The sequence below is a fragment of the Coregonus lavaretus genome, assembly GCF_964263955.1.
Source record: "Coregonus lavaretus genome assembly, chromosome: 33".
Taxonomy (NCBI): domain Eukaryota; kingdom Metazoa; phylum Chordata; class Actinopteri; order Salmoniformes; family Salmonidae; genus Coregonus; species Coregonus lavaretus.
The window spans coordinates 416,436-430,030 of record NC_140020.1 but is presented as its reverse complement, the minus strand read 5'-3'; positions in this window follow the sequence as shown (position 1 = coordinate 430,030).

Here is a 13,595-nt window from a genome sequence, read left to right as displayed (position 1 = left end):
TTGTTGACTGTCTGTTTTATACTATGTGGTTGTTGACTGTCTGTTTTATACTATGTGGTTGTTGACTGTCTGTTGTATACTATGTGGTTGTTGACTGTCTGTTTTATACTATGTGGTTGTTGACTGTTTTATACTATGTGGTTGTTGACTGTCTGTTTTATACTATGTGGTTGTTGACTGTTTTATACTATGTGGTTGTTGACTGTTTTATACTATGTGGTTGTTGACTGTTTTATACTATGTGGTTGTTGACTGTTTTATACTATGTGGTTGTTGACTGTCTGTTTTATACTATGTGGTTGTTGACTGTTTTATACTATGTGGTTGTTGACTGTTTTATACTATGTGGTTGTTGACTGTTTTATACTATGTGGTTGTTGACTGTTTTATACTATGTGGTTGTTGACTGTCTGTTTTATACTATGTGGTTGTTGACTGTTTTATACTATGTGGTTGTTGACTGTTTTATACTATGTGGTTGTTGACTGTTTTATACTATGTGGTTGTTGACTGACTGTTTAATACTATGTGGTTGTTGACTGTCTGTTTTATACTATGAGGTTGTTGACTGTTTTATACTATGTGTTTGTTGACTGTCTGTTTTATACTATGTGGTTGTTGACTGTCTGTTTTATACTATGTGGTTGTTGACTGTCTGTTTTATACTATGTGGTTGTTGACTGACTGTTTTATACTATGTGGTTGTTGACTGTTTTATACTATGTGGTTGTTGACTGTTTTATACTATGTGGTTGTTGACTGTCTGTTTTATACTATGTGGTTGTTGACTGTCTGTTTTATACTATGTGGTTGTTGACTGTCTGTTTTATACTATGTGGTTGTTGACAGTTTTATACTATGTGGTTGTTGACTGTCTGTTTTATACTATGTGGTTGTTGACTGTCTGTTTTATACTATGTGGTTGTTGACTGTCTGTTTTATACTATGTGGTTGTTGACTGTTTTATACTATGTGGTTGTTGACTGTTTTATAGTATGTGGTTGTTGACTGACTGTTTTATACTATGTGGTTGTTGACTGTTTGATACTATGTGGTTGTTGACTGTCTGTTTTATACTATGTGGTTGTTGACTGTTTTATACTATGTGGTTGTTGACTGTTTTATACTATGTGGTTGTTGACTGTCTGTTTTATACTATGTGGTTGTTGACTGTTTTATACTATGTGGTTGTTGACTGACTGTTTTATACTATGTGGTTGTTGACTGTTTTATACTATGTGGTTGTTGACTGTTTTATACTATGTGGTTGTTGACTGTCTGTTTTATACTATGTGGTTGTTGACTGTTTTATACTATGTGGTTGTTGACTGTTTTATACTATGTGGTTGTTGACTGTTTTATACTATGTGGTTGTTGACTGTTTTATACTATGTGGTTGTTGACTGTCTGTTTTATACTATGTGGTTGTTGACTGTTTTATACTATGTGGTTGTTGACTGTTTTATACTATGTGGTTGTTGACTGTTTTATACTATGTGGTTGTTGACTGTTTTATACTATGTGGTTGTTGACTGTCTGTTTTATACTATGTGGTTGTTGACTGTCTGTTTTATACTATGTGGTTGTTGACTGTTTTTTCATCTGTTTTTTACTTAATTGTAGTTGAGCTCATTCTCCCATCATCAAATGTTGTGTGTGTTTTATATTGGGGACTGAAGCAGAAGGTTACATAGAGGGGACTGTGGGACATCACCCTGGCCTGAACAACACACAGCGTGTGTGTGTGTGTGTGTGTGTGTGTGTGTGTGTGTGTGTGTGTGTGTGTGTGTGTGTGTGTGTGCGTGTGTGTGTGTGTGGTGTGTGTGTGTGTATGTGTGTATGTGTGTGTGTGTGTGTGTGTGTGTGTGTGTGTGTGTGTGTGTGTGTGTGTGTGTGTGTGAACAACACCCTCTCTACAGCCTCATTAGCCAGACATTACAGTGCCTTGCAAAAGTATTCATCCCCCTTGGCGTTTTTCCTATTTTGTTGCATTACAACCTGTAATTTAAATTGATTTTCATTTTTATTTCATGTAATGGACATACTCAAAATTGTCTAAATTGATTAAGTGAAAAAAAAAATAATATACTTGTTAAAAACATTCTAAAAAATAAATAACGGAAAACTGGTACGTGCATATATATTCACCCCCTTTTTTATAAAGCAACCAATTTCCTTCAGAAGTCACATAATTAGTTAAATAAAGTCCACCTGTGTGCAATCTAAGTGTCACATGATCTGTCACATGATCTCAGTATATATACACCTGTTCTGAAAGGCCCCAGAGTCTGCAACACCACTAAGCAAGGGGCACCACCAAGCAAGTGGCACCATGAAGACCAAGGAGCTCTCCAAACAGGTCAGGGACAAAGTTGTGGAGAAGTACAGATCAGGGTTGGGTTATAAAAAAATATCAGAAACTTTGAACATCCCAAGGAGCACCATTAAATCCATTATTAAAAAATGGAAAGAATATGGCACCACAACAAACCTGCCAAGAGAGGGCCGTCCACCAAAACTCACAGACCAGGCAAGGAAGGCATTAATCAGAGAGGCAACAAAGAGACAAAAGATAACCCTGAAGGAGCTGCAAAGCTCCACAGCGGAGATTGGAGTATCTGTCCATAGGACCACTTTAAGCTGTACACTCCACAGAGCTGGGCTGTATGGAAGAGCGGCCAGATTAAAGCCATTGCTTAAAGAAAAAAATAAGCAAACAAGTTTGGTGTTCGCCAAAAGCCATGTGGGAGACTCCCCAAACATATAGAAGAAGGTACTCTGTTCAGATAAGACTAAAATTGAGCTTTTTGGCCATCAAGGAAAATGCTTTGTCTGGCGCAAACCAAACACCTCTCATCACCCCGTGAACACCATCCCCACAGTGAAGCATGGTGGAGGCAGCATCATGCTGTGGGGATGTTTTTCATCGGCAGGGACTGGGAAACTGGTCAGAATTGAAGGAATGATGGATGGCACTAAATACAGGGAAATTCTTGAGGGAAATCTGTTTCAGTCTTCCAGAGATTTGAGACTGGGACGGAGGTTCACCTTCCAGCAGGACAATGACCCTAAGCATACTGCTAAAGCAACACTTGAATGGTTTAAGGGGAAACATTTACAGGTCTTGGAATGGCCTAGTGAAAGCCCAGACTTTAATCCAATTGAGAATCTGTGGTATGACTTAAAGATTGCTGTACACCAGCGGAACCCATCCAACTTGAAGGAGCTGGAGCAGTTTTGCCTTGAAGAATGGGCAAAAATCCCAGTGGCTAGATGTGCCAAGCTTATAGAGACATACCCCAAGAGACTTGCAGCTGTAATTGCTGCAAAAGGTGGCTCTACAAAGTATTGATTTTGGGGGGGTCAATAGTTATTTTGGTCTTATTTCTTGTTTGTTTCACAATAAAAAATATTTTGCATCTTCAAAGTGATAGGCATGTTGTGTTAGTGGGTCTATAAGGGTGTTTTCACATATGGTCCTCTTTAAAAGAACCGATCTCAGTCCTCTTTAAAGTGAACTCTGGGGTAAAAAAAAGTTCAATAACTCTTTGTACTGTGTTCAAACTGCCCTTGCCTTTGAATGAGGACTCAACTCTTTTGTCAATTCACTTCAACCATTTTCTGGACCGCTATGTTCAGAAAGGAACCAAGTTCTTTTTCACACCATGCACTCTGGGTTTTTACAAAGTGCAGGACAAGCCATTCAATCAGAATGTGTTATCAGACAGCTAGATATACCACCTTACATTTTGGAAGCTAATAGATTGCATTTAGTTAAAATATCAGACATAATAATTGTGATCAGAAGATACTATTAACATGTACATTTGATCGGTTACAGAATAAATAGCAATAGAATAACTGCAGAATAAATAATGCTGTAATTGAAGATTGTCCACCCAAGGTAGGCTACTGCCCCTTTAACAACTAGAATAGATTTTGTACCCTATGTTGCGATTCTCACAAAATAGACTGTGTTCTCACGCTATTCAAACCCCATAATCAATAAACAGCTTATGAAGCTCTCTTAGCCTGTACAGTCGTGGTCAAAAGGTTTTGAGAATGACACAAGTATTGGACTTCACAAAGTTCGCTGCTTCAGTGTTATGAGATATTTTTGTCAGATGTTACTATGGTATACTAAAGTATAATTACAAGCATTCCATAAGTGTCAAAGGCTTTCATTGACAATTACATTAAGTTTATGCAAAGATTCAATATTTGCAGTGTTGACCCTTCTTTTTCAAGACCTCTGCAATCCGCCCTGGCATGCTGCCAATTAACTTCTGGGCCACATCCTGACTGATGGCAGCCCATTCTTGCATAATCAATGCTTGGAGTTTGTCAGAATTTATGGGTTTTTGTTTGTCCACCCGCCTCTTGAAGATTGACCACAAGTTCTCAATGGGATTAAGATCTGGGGAGTTTCCTGACCATGGACCCAACATTTTGATGTTTTGTTCCCCGAGCCACTTAGTTATCACTTTTGCCTTATGGCAAGGTGCTCCATCATGCTGGAAAAGGCATTGGTCATTACCAAACTGTTCTTGGATGGTTGGGAGAAGTTGCTCTCGGAGGATGTGTTGGTACCATTCTTTATTCATGGCTGTGTTCTTAGGCAAAATTGTGAGTGAGCCCACTCCCTTGGCTGAGAAGCAACCCCACACATGAATGGTCTCAGGATGCTTTACAGTTGGCATGACACAGGACTGATGGTAGCGCTCACCTTGTCTTCTCCGGACAAGCTTTTTTCCGGATGCCCCAAACAATCGGAAAGGGGATTCATCAGAGAAAATGACTTTACCCCAGTCCTCAGCAGTCCAATCCCTGTACCTTTTGCAGAATATCAGTCTGTCCCTGATGTTTTTCCTGGAGAGAAGTGGCTTCTTTGCTGCCCTTCTTGACACCAGGCCATCCTCCAAAAGTCTTCTCCTCACTGTGCTTGCAGATGCACTCACACCTGCCTGCTGCCATTCCTGAGCAAGCTCTGCACTGGTGGTGCCCCGATCCTGCAGCTGAATCAACTTTAGGAGACGGTCCTGGCGCTTGCTGGACTTTCTTGGGCGCCCTGACGCCTTCTTCACAACAATTTAACCTCTCTCCTTGAAGTTCTTGATGATCCGATAAATGGTTGATTTAGGTGCAATCTTACTTGCAGCAATATCCTTGCCTGTGAAGCCCTTTTTGTGCAAAGCAATGATGACGGCACGTGTTTCCATGCAGGTAACCATGGTTAACAGAGGAAGAACAATGATTTCAAGCACCACCCTCCTTTTAAAGCTTCCAGTCTGTTATTCTAACTCAATCAGCATGACAGAGTGATCTCCAGCCTTGTCCTCGTCAACACTCTCACCTGTGTTAACGAGAGAATCACTGACATGATGGCAGCTGGTCCTTTTGTGGCAGGGCTGAAATGCAGTGGAAATGTTTTTTGGGGATTAAGTTCATTTTCATGGCAAAGAGGGACTTTGCAACTAATTGCAATTCATCTGATCACTCTTCATGCCATTCTGGAGTATATGCAAATTGCCATCATCAAAACTGAGGCAGCAGACTTTGTGAAAATTAATAGTTGTGTCATTCTCAAAACATTTGACCACGACTGTAGATAACATATTGCAAACAAATAATCTGAACTAAAAACTCCACACATTTTGGAATTTCTGTGCATTCTTGACAATCGTTAATCAATACCCAAAAACAGAACACGTTTTTGTCTGCGAACCTGCACATCATCATCTTCTCTCTTTTGGGGCATCAATGTGAGGGGTTACGGCAGGGGGAACGGTGTTGCAGTAGTCTAGTGTGTGGTGCGGGAATAATGACAAGCGAACCTGAGGGCTTTGTGTTCACATTGTCATAATTCAAGCGAACCGAACTCAGACCACCTCTCGAGATGGTCTCAGTTCTGTTCGCTTCGGGGGCTCTTTTGAGTGTTCACACTGCACAACAAAATTATCGAACTGCACTGAGTTCACAAAAATTGGCTGAAAGGGACCAAGTGTGAAAACACCCCAAGGCTTCCGGACCAAGTGTGAAAACACCCCAAGGCTTCCGGACCAAGTGTGAAAACACCCCAAGGCTTCCGGACCAAGTGTGAAAACACCCCAAGGCTTCCGGACCAAGTGTGAAAACACCCCAAGGCTTCCGGACCAAGTGTGAAAACACCCCAAGGCTTCCGGACCAAGTGTGAAAACACCCCAAGGCTTCCGGACCAAGTGTGAAAACACCCCAAGGCTTCCTGACCAAGTGTGAAAACACCCCAAGGCTTCTGGACCAAGTGTGAAAACACCCCAAGGCTTCCGGACCAAGTGTGAAAACACCCCAAGGCTTCCTGACCAAGTGTGAAAACACCCCAAGGCTTCCGGACCAAGTGTGAAAACACCCTGAAACACTCTGAACCTGAGGCTTCCTGAATGCCATTACAACTTCAATACTGGATAACACTTGGCCTTATCAAACTCTGTCAACAACATTTTACATTTTAGTCATTTAGCAGACGCTCTTATCCAGAGCGACTTACAGTTAGTGAGTGCACACATTAACAACCTTTGTTAAGATATACAACTACGTTTCCTTAATGTCAGTGTGGAAAATATATAACCACACAACCTGTTCTGTTTCCTAGACAGGCTTCCTTTATTTCAGTTTTTATTATCCAATAGCACAGTAATGACACAATAGTAGACCTGGTCCTCTGTAGCTCAATTGGTAGAGCATGGCACTTGTAACGCTAGGGTAGTGGGTTCAATCCCCGGGACCACCCATACATAAAAATGTATGCGCACATGACTGTAAGTCGCTTTGGGTCGTCAGTTGAACGGTGTTTCCTCTGACACATTGGTGCGGCTGGCTTCCGGGTTATGCGAGCGGGTGTTAAGTGGCGCGGCTTGGCGGGTCATGTTTCGGAGGACGCATGACTCGACCTTCACCTGTCCCGAGCGCATGACTCGACCTTCACCTGTCCCGAGCCCATGACTTGACCTTCACCTGTCCCGAGCCCATGACTCGACCTTCACCTGTCCCGAGCCCATGACTCGACCTTCACCTGTCCCGAGCCCATGACTCGACCTTCACCTGTCCCGAGCCCGTGACTCGACCTTCACCTGTCCCGAGCCCATGACTCGACCTTCACCTGTCCCGAGCCCATGACTCGACCTTCACCTGTCCCGAGCCCGTGACTCGACCTTCACCTGTCCCGAGCCCATGACTCGACCTTCACCTGTCCCGAGCCCGTGACTCGACCTTCACCTGTCCCGAGCCCATGACTCGACCTTCACCTGTCCCGAGCCCATGACTCGACCTTTACCTGTCCCGAGCCCATGACTCGACCTTTACCTGTCCCGAGCCCATGACTCGAACTTCACCTGTCCCGAGCCCGTGACTCGACCTTCACCTGTCCCGAGCCCGTTGGGGCGTTGCAGCGATGGGGAGTTACAACAACAACAAAAAGCACAATTTAATCTGACAAAATGCTACGCAGACATATTATTATTATGACGTAGAAGAACAAGCAGCCGAAAGAGAGATCCTCTGCCTCTGATAGTTCTGGGTAACTGCCAGACTGAGCAAAACATAGAGATCATTTGTTAAAAGTCATGTAATGATTAACTAGGCTATTAATCATCAAGACTTATTATCCATAATTTATTATAAATCATTTATACATACCTCTCTCAGTCAGCAACAGTCTTCTGATGGCTTCATGAAACACAGTTGACTCCACACTGAAATACTGAAATAAAAGGAACAGATAGCTAATAGCCAATGTCAGGAGCACTAATTGGCATATCACATAATAAAAGATTATGTTTAGCTGAAAAAGTTGGCTGGCTAGCTTGTAAAGTGCCGAATTAAAGTAGCCTAGCTTTTTATGTTTAGCTAGCTAAGTTAGCTAGCTAGCTACCTTACAAACGTGTTCAAGTTCGAATAAAGTTTTAACTTTAGTTATCTAGCCTGTAATTTATCATATGACTTTGGCTTCATATATTTGAATTAAATAATGTACTTTGCTTACCTTAATATGTTAGAAAAAATAGTGTGCTTATTGGTAGGCTACTTGCAAGTTGGTTCAACCACTATCGCTTGTGTCATCATGCTGGCATGACAGTTGGCTTTTGAATTGGAATGGCAGTTACATTTTGAATTGATCAAAAGGTTTGTATGAACCTTGCTGTTTGCCACTCAGACCTAGGCAACAATGTTGCAAAATGGATCTTCCCGTTGCGTTAGTGCGTTTACGTGTCGGACGTCAGCTAGCCATTTGTCTGACCTGGCGAAATCATGCAGCAGCATCATTAATATGGATATAAATGTCAATGCAAAAAACAGCTGAAACAAATTAAAAGGGAATGTTTGCTGTAATTTCATAGTTTGATGTGACTGGGTTAGCTTTTGTTAGCTGTTGTTTTCTAAAAATCCCCATTAAACTCTGGGGTAGGGATAGAACCTACAAGGTTCTTTGCCTTGACTGTTTTATATACAGTATATAGTATTTTTGGGGGTTAGAACCCCAAATAACCATTTTTTCTAAGAGTGTACACTGCCCAGTAGCGGCAGGTTCACTCATGGTCAATGGTTTCAATCATGCACAGTAACAGATCGCTCTTGGCTCTTGGAGTGTTTAGTAGAAAATCATATTCTGAACAAAAATATAACCGCAACATGTAAAGTGTTGGTCCCATGTTTCAAGGGCTGAAATAAAAGATCCCAGAAATGTTCCATACACACAAAAAGCTTATTTCTCTAACATGTTGTGCACAAAAAGGTTCTATATAGAACCCCAAATAACCCTTTTTTTGACAGTGAGGTGCAAGAGCAGAGTTGACAGAAGTTGACGTTAGGTCCCTTCCCTTACCAACCCATCAGCTCCCTGTTAGGTCCTTTGGGCTGCAAAGCGCACTGGGCAAAACTCTTCTGAATAAAAATGATGCTTTTAACTAACTTAGACGACTTTCTCTATTTATTATTAGATGGTTATTTGTTTATTTTCCCGGTTTTTGGAATGGCACCGTTACTATGGAGAGATGATGCTGTCAAAAAGCATTTGATGTAGGCCAGAATGACCAGGCATATACAGAGCCTTCGGAAAGTATTCAGACCCCTTGACCTTTTCCACATTTTGTTACGTTACAGCCTTCTTCTAAAATTGATTAAATTGTTTTTTTTTCCCTCATCAATCTACACACAATACCCCATAATGACAAAGCAAAAACTGGTTTTTATTTTCTTTAGCAAATTTATTTAAAAAAATACAAAACGGAAATATTGCATTTACATAAGTATTCAACCCTTTACTCAGTACTTTGTTGAAGCACCTTTGGCAGCGATTACAGCCTCGAGTCTTCTTGGGTATGACGCTACAAGCTTGGCACACCTGTGTTTGGGGAGTTTCTTCCATTCTTCTCTGCAGATCCTCTCAAGCTCTGTCAGGTTGGATGGGGAGCGTCGCTGCACAGCTATTTTCAGGTCTCTCCAGAGATGTTCGATCGGGTTCAAGTCCGGGCTCTGACTGGGCAACTCAAGGACATTCAGAGACTTGTCCCGAAGCCACTCCTGCGTTATATTGGCTGTGGACTTAGGGTCGTTGTCCTGTTGGAAGGTGAACCTTCGCCCCAGACTGAGGTCCTGAGTACTCTGGAGCAGGTTTTCATCAAGGATCTCTCTGTACTTTGCTCCGTTCATCTTTCCCTCGATCCTGACTAGTCTCCCAGTCCCTGCCACTGATAAACATCCCCACAGCATAATGCTGCCACCCCCCTGCTTCACCGTGGGGATGGTGCCAGGTTTCCTCCAGACATGACACTTGGCATTCAGGCCAAAGAGTTCAATCTTGGTTTCATCAGACCAGAGAATTTTGTTTCTAATGGCCTGAGAGTCTTTAGGTGCCTTTTGGCAAACTCCAAGCGGGCTGTCATGTGCCTTTTACTGAGGAGTGGCTTCCGTCTGGCCCCTCTACCATAAAGGCCTGATTGGTGGAGTGCTGCAGAGATGGTTGTCCTTCTGGAAGGTTCTCCCATCTCCACAGAAGAACTCTAGAGCTCTGTCAGAGTGACCATTGGGTTCTTGGTCACCTCCCTAACCAAGGCCCTTCTCCCCCGATTGCTCAGTTTGGCTGGGCGGCCAGCTCTAGGAAGAGTCTTGGTGGCTCCAAACCTTTTCCATTTAAGAATTATGGAGGCCACTGTGTTCTTGGGGACCTTCAATGGTGCAGAAATGTTTTGGTACCCTTCCCCAGATCTCTGTCTCGACACAATGCTGTCTCGGAGCTCTACGGACAATTCCTTCGATCTCATGGCTTGTTTTTTGCTCTGACATGCACTGTCAACTGTGGGACCTTATATAGACAGGTGTGTGCCTTTCCAAATCATGTCCAATCAACTGAATTTTCCACAGGTGGATTCCAATCAAGTTGTAGAAACATCTCAAGGATATTCAATGGAAACAGGATGCACCTGACCTCAATTTCGAGTCTCATAGAAAAGGGTCTGAATACTTATGTAAATAAGGTATCTCTGTTGTTTCTTTTTAATACATTTGCCAAAAATTCTAAAAACCTGTTTTCGCTTTGTCATTATGGGGTATTGTGTGTAGATTGATGAGGAGTTTTATTTATTTAATCCATTTTAGAATAAGGCTGTAATTTAACAAAATGTGGAAAAAGTCAAGGGGTCTGAATAATTTCCGAATGCACTGTAGTCCGAGTTGATATTCGCTTAATAACAAGGAATTCCCCCGACCACGCTCACAAGTTGGGGAAAACAAACATTATTTGACCCACAGTGTAAAATAGGCAACTTCGTCGTCGATTTTTTTGTTATACAGAAATAACAAAACATGGCAAAAAAAATAGTGTTCAATGTACATGTAACCAGGTCAAAAATCCTGACCCACGCTTCACAAGTAGGGAAATGGAGCTGTGAGAAGAGCCCTGTATGTTCAGGCTATTCGGCGTGGAAGAGGAAGAGGAAGAGGAAGAGGAAGAGGAAGAGGAAGAGGAAGGGGAAGGGGAAGAGGAAGAGGAAGAGGAAGAGTGGGAACTCTGGGGACCTGGTGTCCAAGTAGGCTACATGTCACAGGTAAGACATTTAACTTGTTTAGTACAGTCCGTTTGTAACTCCACTCACTACTTGTAGCTGTATAGTCTGTTTGCAACTCCACTCACTACTTGTAGCTGTATAGTCCGTTTGTAACTCCACTCACTACTTGTAGCTGTATAGTCCGTTTGTAACTCCACTCATTACTTGTAGTTGTATAGTCAGTTTGTTTGTGTTGTTGGTAACTAGCTAGCACTCACTTACATACTGTATCTGCTAGCACCGTCATGAAAAGCGGCCTGAGGGAAGCCCTACAATATTACGTTTTCCTAAGTAGTGAGAACACTCGGGAGCAGGCAATGTTGAAAAGTAATCTTTAGACATGTTGTACTTTTCTTAAATGTCGTTTTGTAATTGTCTAAAACAAGCAGACAACCAGAAAACTGCGTTTGAAAAAGGCGAGTTTTTTTTGTTGCTGTGAGCCAATGGGGTAACCTAGGTAACCACAAGTCGTGTTCCCCAGAGGCGGGCGGGGCCGCGAAATTTCATCAAATACCGGCTGGAAATATTACCCATAATGCTAATTTACTGCACATCCCTAACTACCATGGTAATTATGCATCACAGTAGTAATAATCATTTTTGCAACACACTGATGTCCTTTATCATCTATGATCTTACGACCCGTTGCCCTGCTGCCAAATAAAGCAAGGTTATATAACGGGAAATAAGCACTAGGTCTAAAACGAGAGCTTGTGGAAAATTACACTTCCACGCTTGGATGAGGTCGCATCCGTGCGAGCTACAAATACTAGCTGCCCACTGGGCACGGACTTCAGTTCCAACGGCTAGTGTTGATTTACATTTGGTTGAGTTGTCAGCTGACGGGAATTCAACGTGAAATCAACAGAAAAATGTCACCATGTCATTGGATTTTAGGTTAAAAGTTGGGTGGAAAAAGACGAAAACCCCTTAATGACTTTTTTTTATGTTGATGACTTTTTTAAAAATCCAATCAGTTTTCAACGTTGATTAAAATCAAATCAAATCAAATCAAATCACATCACATTTTATTGGTCACTTACACGTGTTTAGCAGATGTTATAGCGGGTTTAGCGAAATGCTTGTGCTTCTAGCTCCAACAGTGCAGTAGTATGAATGTCATCACATTGATATTTATTGTTGAAATGACGTGGAAACAATGTTAATTCAATCAGTTTTTTTCTCAGTGGTTGGTCACTTCACTGAAAAGTTTCTATTTTTGGGGCAGCTGCCATGATTTGGTCAAAATCCAATAATTGTTTATTTGTGACATGAGCCTAACACAACAGGTGTAGACCTTACCGTGAAATGCTTACTTACAAGCCCTTAACCAACAATGCAGTTTTAAGAAAATAGAGTTAAGAAAATATTTACTAAATAAACTAAAGTTTAAAAAAATATATAAAAAAATAACACTATAAAATAACAATAACGAGGCTATATACAGGGGGTACCGGTACCGAGTCAATGTGCGGGTGGAGGTAGGAGTAAAGTGACTATGCATAGATTATAAACAGCGAGTAGCTGGGGGGGGGGGGGGTTCAATGCAAATAGTCTGGGTGGCCATTTTATTAATTGTTCAGCAGTCTTATCAAATCAAATCAAATTTTATTGGTCACATACATATATTTAGCAGATGTTATTGCGGGTGTAGCTAAATGCTTGTGTTCCTAGCTCCAACAGTGCAGTAGTATCTAACAATTAAAAACAATACACAAATCTAAAAGTAAAAGAATGGAATTAAGAAATATATAAATAGCTTGGGGGTAGAAGCTGTTAAAGAGTCTTTTGGACCTAGACTTGGCGCTCCGGTATCACTTTCCATGCGGTAGCAGAGAGAACAGTCTATGACTTGGGGGACTGGAGTCTTTGACAATTTTTAGGGCCTTCCTCTGACACCGCCTGGTATAGAGGTCCTGGATGGCAGGAAGCTTGGTCCCAGTGATGTAATGGGCCGTACGCACTACCCTCTGTACCTTTTTGTCATTTAGCAGACGCTCTTTCCAGAGCGACTTACAGGAGCAAGTAGGGTTAAGTGTCTTGCTCAAGGGCACATCGACAGATTTTTCACCTAGTCGGCTCGGGGATTAGAATCAGCGACCTTGCGGTTACTGGCACAACGCTTTTAACCACTAAGCTACCTGTAGCGCCTTATGGTCGGAGGCCGAGCAGTTGCCATACCAGGCGTTGATGCAACCGGTCAGGATGCTCTCGATGGTGCAGCTGTAGAACTTTTTGAGGATCTGGGGACCCATGCCAAATCTTTTCAGTCTCCTGAGGGGGAAAAGGCGTTGTCGTGCCCTCTTCACGACTGTCTTGGTGTGTTTGGACCATGATAGTTTGTTTGTGATATGGAGACCAAGGAACTTGAAGCTCTCGACCCACTCAACCAGTAGAATCCTGATTCCTGCACAAAAAAAGTGTTTGCCCTGCCCCTGTTTCTCCCTGTATTAAAGTGTTTGCCCTGTCTCTGTTTCTCCCTGTATTAAAGTGTTTGCCCTGTCTCTGTTTCTCCCT